Consider the following 7409-nt stretch of genomic DNA (forward strand, 5'->3'; position numbering starts at 1 on the left):
GAGGATCTGAAGTGGCAAAGAGAGAAGGCTGGAAGTGTGTAGACTGTAAGAATACGATGAAAACTAAGAACAAGATTATAATGGAGAATGAAAATATTAGGCCAGGAGAAAGGATATGGAGAAGAGAACTAATATGTCCCTTTTTTGTCTTCTTGAGATTTCCTTTTGTGTCATTGATTAGCCAAAGACAAATTGAGTCGAACAAGCAGCATGTCTGAATTGAGTGTTTTAAACACACACACACACACACACACACACACACAGAATCCCACAGGAAGATTGTAAATGTGAGCATGTCGGCAGGGAGACATCGAGTCTTGGTAGGCTTAATGGGGGATATCACACAACTGTGTATGTGTATTTAGCCTTTCTTTCCCCAATTTTCACTTTTGAGTGGGGGTTGTTGTGTTTGTAGTTAGAATGCACAAACCCTTTCTGACTTTATTAGTTAGGATCAAGCGTGGCTGTAAATAACAGAAAAATTCAAAATAAGAGGCTCGAAAAGATAGAATTTTGTTTCTCCTTCATTTCAATAAGACAGTAGATAGTTTATAAGGGTTTATTTGGTGCTTCACTGGTCAGAGACCTTCCATTTTATTGCACCATAGTGCATGATCTCCATTTTCAAGATTGCCACATAGTCTAAGATGGCTGCTGAAGCTCCAGTCATACATCTGCTTTCCATCCAGCAAAAAGACTGGATGGATTGAGGAGGATGTACCCTTTATGAGTATGGACACATCTTGGCAGTTGCACCCACAACTTCTGCTTACATTCCAGTGGCCATAACTTTTATTCATAACCACATCTAGCTGCAAGAGAGACTATGAAAGATTTTGTTCCAGGAAGCAAAAAAATCAGAGGCTCAATTACTGATAAGGAAAAAAGATTACTGGAAGATAATAAGCAATCTTTGTCACTGTAATCATATACATGTATATATATACATTGCCCCTGAAAGTAAGCCCTGCCTCAACCTCTCAGTGCAAGGCCAGGCTGGGAGTGGGGGATAGAGAGTTAGTACTAGATACTCTTAGGACAAGAATCTGGCTTCAACTCTGCTTAGGTCTTTGAGCGATCTGAAATCTAAATATCGATACAAACATATATTTAAGAGTATGAATGAGGGAAAAATAATCTAGTATTGCCAGTCATATAACAATTAAAACTCTCATGTTTTCATAGAATGTTCATAATCCATAAATACAAAATCACCAGTCATGTCTGCTCTTTAAATTCAACCAACTCCCGTAGAATGAATTCAGAGGCAAGAGCTGAATATTCAGGAGATAAAGATTCCTGGGTGTTCTTTCTCAGCATATCCTCTGCCCACTAGAAAATGCTGGAATTACTCAAGAATCTGTTCTAGGTTTTCTCCTCATAGTAATCTTTTCCATCCTAAGCTTTTCCAAATGTATCATGTTTAAGAGTAGACTCATCCTTTGCCCTCTCAAATTTGTGTTCCTTTTGTTCTCAATGTGAGTAAACTGCACTAGCTATGGCCTAAGGCAGGAACTTGATTCTCCCTCACAGCTCGCAAGCATTTTCGTTTTTGAGAGTACCGTGCATTCTACTTCCTTCTCTCTGATTCACTTTCTCCAAAACCCCTGCCATCAGGCCCGGGGCCAGGGAAGCATCCTATCTTGCTAGATTACAGTGGGAGTCTCCCTGCCTCCTGGCATCATCTATGCTGATCTTGCCTAAAATGCAACTCTGCCCCAGTTCTGCCCCTCCTTAAATCAACTCTGGTACTTCAGTAGAATTAAATCCAGACTCTTAACATGGCCTGGAAGTCTCCAGGATCTGGCCTCTCTTTCTTGCTCTTATCCATCTGGACCTTTACAAGTTTTAGCTATTCCAAACTTCTTTTACTCCTGATCACCTCGTGCCGTCTTTCCCTTTAAGCCCATGCACATGAGATTCCTCCCCAGCTAGATTCTATTCTTCTTAGGTTCACAGAGATGATGTCCCTTCCCTCTAAGATGTTCTCTTTGCCTCCCAAATTGGCGGTAGGGGCCTCTTAGGCGCTCTGACATCACTCTGCCCCCTCTAACCTTTGCTTACAGCACTATAGTGCAACTTTATATTTAATTGATTGTTTGCTTAACTAGTCTATAAACCCTATGCAGGCAGGGCTGTGTCCTTAGCATTTGGCAAGAGTCGTGGACATCTTAGGCTAAGTATTTATTGCATTGAATTGGATTCAGACAGTCTCCTCCCAGTCCAGGCTAGAGATGCCAGTTATACACATTCTGGAGAGTTTGGGGAGGTTCTGTGGCCCACGATTCAAGATTTAGCCTGCTCTGCCTTCTCTAGCCATTTTCTTTATAACAGTTTCACAAAGAAATGAGTGTTGTTTCAACGGATGCTCTCAACACTCAGAAGTGGAACTGCAATGCAGGGAAACCCTGGTGGCTAGATATGAGTATCTAGCAGCTACCATAGTCATTCTGCTTACTCCTATATCCCTAATGCCTACAATAGAGCCAAACACAAGGCAGATGCTCAGTGAATGTTTCTTGAATTGATGAATGTTTCTCGAATCAATGAATCTTTCTTGAATCAATGAATCAGCTCTCTAAAGATGAGAAGATATACTGATCGGCATAAGTCATATGTTTTTGATGAATTAAAAAAATGGAAAAAGAAACTCTTCCAAAACCAAGTTTAGAGGGAAGTCTGGTTGGGGAGGGTGGCTGTGTGTGAGATGCATGCATGCACTTGCCCTACCAAGTGCATCCTCTCAAAAGTCAGAGCATCTGGTGCATAATCCTACAAGACACCCAAGGGGTTCCCTCACTGATTCTCACTCCAAGTTCCCCCAAGCTGAGACCTCAGCTTTCCTTTTTTCAGGTTTTCTTATAGATGCTCCCGTTGGTGATGCCAGGCCTATCTTCTCATTTTCAGTTGCTTTCTTCTTCCTGGCTCCACCTCCTTCTACGGTCCTGTCTGGGGCCCATTTTTTGAGAGGGCCTGAAACACTGGTGAGTAATAGCTGGGAACCAGGATGTCCCCCGCCCCATCCCTAGTTGATAATATGAAATAGAAAGCCAGACCGGCCTTCACCCAGCTCTTGAGGCCAATCTAAGAGAACTGAAGATGAGTGTGACAGTGACTATGCCTGCGGAAAGCCCGAAAAAGGAAGAGAAAGATAATATTTATTAGCTTTTCCCTGGGCTTCATATACATCATCTTATTTAATCTTCACTACAATCTAGGGACATCATGCAGACATGCTCATTCATACATATGAGACTGTGGCTCAGAGACATGACTTTTCTTGACCAGATCATACAGTAACTGAAACCAGGCAGATCTTGGCAGTGCTGTATGCACATTGCTTAATCCCTCTGACTTCGTTTTGCTCATCTATTAAATGGGGACAATCATGTACAACCCAGACAGTTATCTTGGATATTAAATAAAACAATACCCTGATTAAATAGTGTGGCTCATACTCAAACTTATGCACTATAATTAATGTAAGTGTGAAACCCACGGTTCCACTAGTTTTCCACTTCATAACACTGCTCTGCTGGGAGCTTTTTTTTTTTTTCCAAAGAAATTCACAGGGCTCTGCTGTACTCCTGGGACTTCTAGAGGACAAGGCCTTTTCTTCAGTCAGGCTGACCTAAACAGAGCCAGCCCTCCTTCCCCTTCCAAGGCACAGCTGTGTGTTGGAAAGCTGGATGGCTGAGGCCCCTAATAGAGAGCAGACCTCCCAATCTCCTCAGTCCCTCCCCCACCCCTCGCGGGGGTTTTCAAATTAAAAGTAACTAAAAGCTAAGGGCTAAAGAGAAGGAGAGGGGCGTAGAAGGCACTAAAGTATTGCAAGAGTGGGGGCTCTCTCACTAGGAAAAGGGTATAAAAAAATTCAGATCCAGATCCACATCTTTCCCACCTCTGAGGTGTGCAGGCGCACCTGGGCTGGGCCGGTCACACACAGAGCTGGCAATCTTTGGTCCTAAGTGAGGTCCCTAAGCAGGCTGCGGTGTTAGGAACCCTAGCACAGGGTGCAGCTACTCACCAGCCAAAGGGAACTGCTTTCCACTTCTCTCTGGAGACAAATCTCTAGAGAGAAAGCCCCAAGGAACGCAGAAAGACGCCGCACCCTTGGATCCAACCAGCAACTAGAAGAAGAGGACGTGTGCGAGGAGGCCTTCAGAGAGACATGTCTCCCAAAGTTACACACGCCAGTGGGGACCCTTTTGGAGAATTCTTTCAACTTTCCCCCGCAAGAGTTGGGCTATAAAGGGGTACGGAACAAGCTTCCAGGCCTCAGCTAGTTCAGACTCGAGGCAAAAGTGGAGTTCTCGCGGATATCCCCGCAGGGACCCCACATCTGCGCGCCATTTCCACAAGCCTCCTCCGAGTCTTCCCCACGAAGTTCCCTTCGCCGGGCCCAGAGAGGCGGCTCTCAGTAAGGAATTGAAGGGCGTGGAGGAAGGGGCAGTTAACGCCATTTTCTTTGGCAAACCACCAAACGGCCCTTCATTTTCAAGAAAGCTAGCACTGTGCCCCAGCCCCATCAAAAAATCACAAATTTGTTTGCATGTGATTTTCACAACTAGCGGCTGTGGTAACTGTTACAGCTCAAGGTTTTCTGAGGCAAAAGGATCTGAATTCTCAGAGGAAAGTAGAATTGGGGGGTGGAGCTGACAGCAGACGGAGGAGTGGAGAAGAAACAAAAAGCCAACTCAGTGGGAAACGCCCACGAAAGCCGAAGGTGTGACTCCCCGGGCCGCAGCCGCGGTCACCGAGGGGCGGGGGCCGAAAGGAACGAGTCCGGGAGGCTGGGCAGTGGGAGATTGTTTTTGTTTTCAGTGACCATTTTGATTTGGTTGTAAAATGTTTGCAGGGGCCCTCCTTTTTTCTTTTCTTTTTTTTTATAGCTGGTTCCACTACATCTCTTTAGACCTTTGCATCCAATTTCTTGTCGCCTGCGGGTCTAGACGCTCGACGCCGCGCCACGACCGCCGCTTTCCGCAAACTCCGCGGCCCAGCTTAGCTCTAGAGTTGGGCCCCCTTCCCAGAGGGTCGTGGCCGCCCAGACTCCCGTTTTGGGGACATTCTTAACCCCATGATGATCTCAGGGGAAAAAACACAAGAGATTGAAAAACAAAACCCGGGTGTGGGTGGGGACCTTCGCACACCTATCTAGGCCGGCGAAGGTCACTCCTCAGGGCTCACAGGGCGGCCTGGGCGCCCAGGGTGGCCGGGGCAGAAGCCGAGGGAGCGGAGAAAAGATCCCACAGTCTGTCTTGGCCCGGCGCCGCTTCTTGCCCGTTGCGGCTCCAGGACCACCCAGGACCCCAGGCGACCCGGGAGCAATCTGGAAGGATCTTAGCACAACAACGGCAGAGCGCGGCCCCACCCGCCCCACCTCCCCCCGACGCCCGGGCCGACTGCTGAGCTCAGACCCGACCTCTCCGGAAGACTCGGAGCAGCAGCGGAGGGCAGACGGCAGGATTCAAACTCGCCTATGAGCTGCGGGAGGGGCGAGAGGGTGGGGACGGCGGGCAGGACTCGGTTTAAGGAACGAACCGCCTCTCTCCGTGAGCCTCCAGCCCCGAGGTTGCTCCTGACCATTGCGTTTATTTTGCTTCGGCAGGGAAGGCAGATGTTGACCTCTTCTCCATCTTTGCTCGGCCCAGACTCCGCGAAATCCTCCCCCAACCATTTGTTTCCCTGCGCCACCCCCCGCCGGTGTGCTATCCCGGGAGTCAGCTCCCCAGGCCTTTAAACCTTCTGGAATGTCACACATGGAAACCTTTAACAAATGTTTGTTAATGATCATAACAAAGGCATCATTCAAATTAGGCAGGTAATTACTACCAGAAGGACAACTGGGTGCTCACTAGTTCATCCATTCGCTCTGCTTTAAACTCGCGTGGAGTATCGGCCTGAAGACACCCCCGCCCCGTTGGCTCTTCGGGCCCCCCTAAGCATCTCTGAAATGAACTGTGAAGTTACTATTTGTGGGCGGGGAACGCTGGGGTCCTGCGTTCATGAGACCCTGGTGCGACCCGGCTGGCACCTCCCGGTAGCGGAGCAGGCCCTCCTGCCTCGCCTCCTACCCTCTTGGGTATTTGGTATAAAAACCTAGGTATCAACTTGTCTTTATTAATAACATAAAAGCCAGCACCCGCTTTCTCCTATTCCGCACTCGGATATTTTTGGGGTAGTTAGTACGGGTTCGTTATCTACAAACATTACGGTATCCTGTTAGCATTCCGAACAAGGGGCTGTTCATATATTTGCCTTCAATGATTTCCTGAAGGAACATGTGGAAGTAATAGTGAGCAGTGCAGTCACCCGAATTGAAGATGCACGAGAGGCAGGCGCGCAGAAGGGCTGGGGAATGGGGCCCCTAGCTCAGCCCCAGGCGTCTTCCCGAGCCTGCACCCCAGGAGCCCGTCCCAGTTAAGCACAGCACCCCTTGAAGTACTCTGTGACTCTCCTGCCAGCTGTCCCGTGTCCACCCTCTGATGAGGGAGAAAGGTGCTGGCTATCAGACATTCCTTCCAGTCTCTATCAGGCCGCCTAGGCCATTCTCAGAATGTGTGATAGGGTGGGGGTAAAGACGACCCCCCGGAACCCAACAAGAGAATTCAAAATTAGAGAAGGCGGGGAGGAGAACGCGCTCCCCTCCCCCGCCCTCTCTTGGAAGCCCCACTCCGCCTGGGTCTGGTTCCTGGAGCGTCAGCGCCCCCTTTCCTTAGCTTGCAGGATTGTTCTCTCCCGGCACAGTCTGCCCTCGCGCCTTGGGAATAGGGTTTGGGGCTCCGCTCTCAACCGCAGCGCATTGGAAGAGTCTGACTCACGCAGCCGGAGGGAGAGCGGGGAGGGTCAAAATGCACCCTCCCCTTGAATGTGGAGATGGAGGGCTTGTCATAGACGATTCCCCAAACGCCCAAGCTTAAGCCTTTTTGTGTACGTGATAGAAACCAGGGCAACCTCGCCCAGATAACCCCGAAAACAAAGGCATGACAAGATAAGTGGCTCCAAGGGAGTAAAGGTCGTTCTGTAGGAGAACGTTCCATACCTCCGCAGACCCTCGATTCTTTGTACCCTCTTTCAAACCCGTTTTCAAAAACAAAACAAACCCCCCACCATCTTCATATTGGACTCAACAGTTTGTCTAATCCCATTAAAGGATTAGCAACTACACGGCACTTCCCTAAAAGACCCCAGGTTCAAAACGACGCAACCCCTTGGAGACTTCTCCCGAGGGCCCTATCTCTAGTTTGGCTGGGAATTTCTACAGAAGGGACACTTCTCGATTCTAGGTTTATATTCTCTCAGGGCATTAACTACGATTTTACATGTTCTTTTTATTCCTTTCGATGAGAAGAACACTAAGCAATATAGCAGTAGGGAAATGATCCCCCCCCCCCGCCCCCAATGAG

The sequence above is a fragment of the Pteropus alecto genome, unplaced genomic scaffold (assembly GCF_000325575.1).
Source record: "Pteropus alecto unplaced genomic scaffold, ASM32557v1 scaffold57, whole genome shotgun sequence".
In the NCBI taxonomy this organism is placed as follows: domain Eukaryota; kingdom Metazoa; phylum Chordata; class Mammalia; order Chiroptera; family Pteropodidae; genus Pteropus; species Pteropus alecto.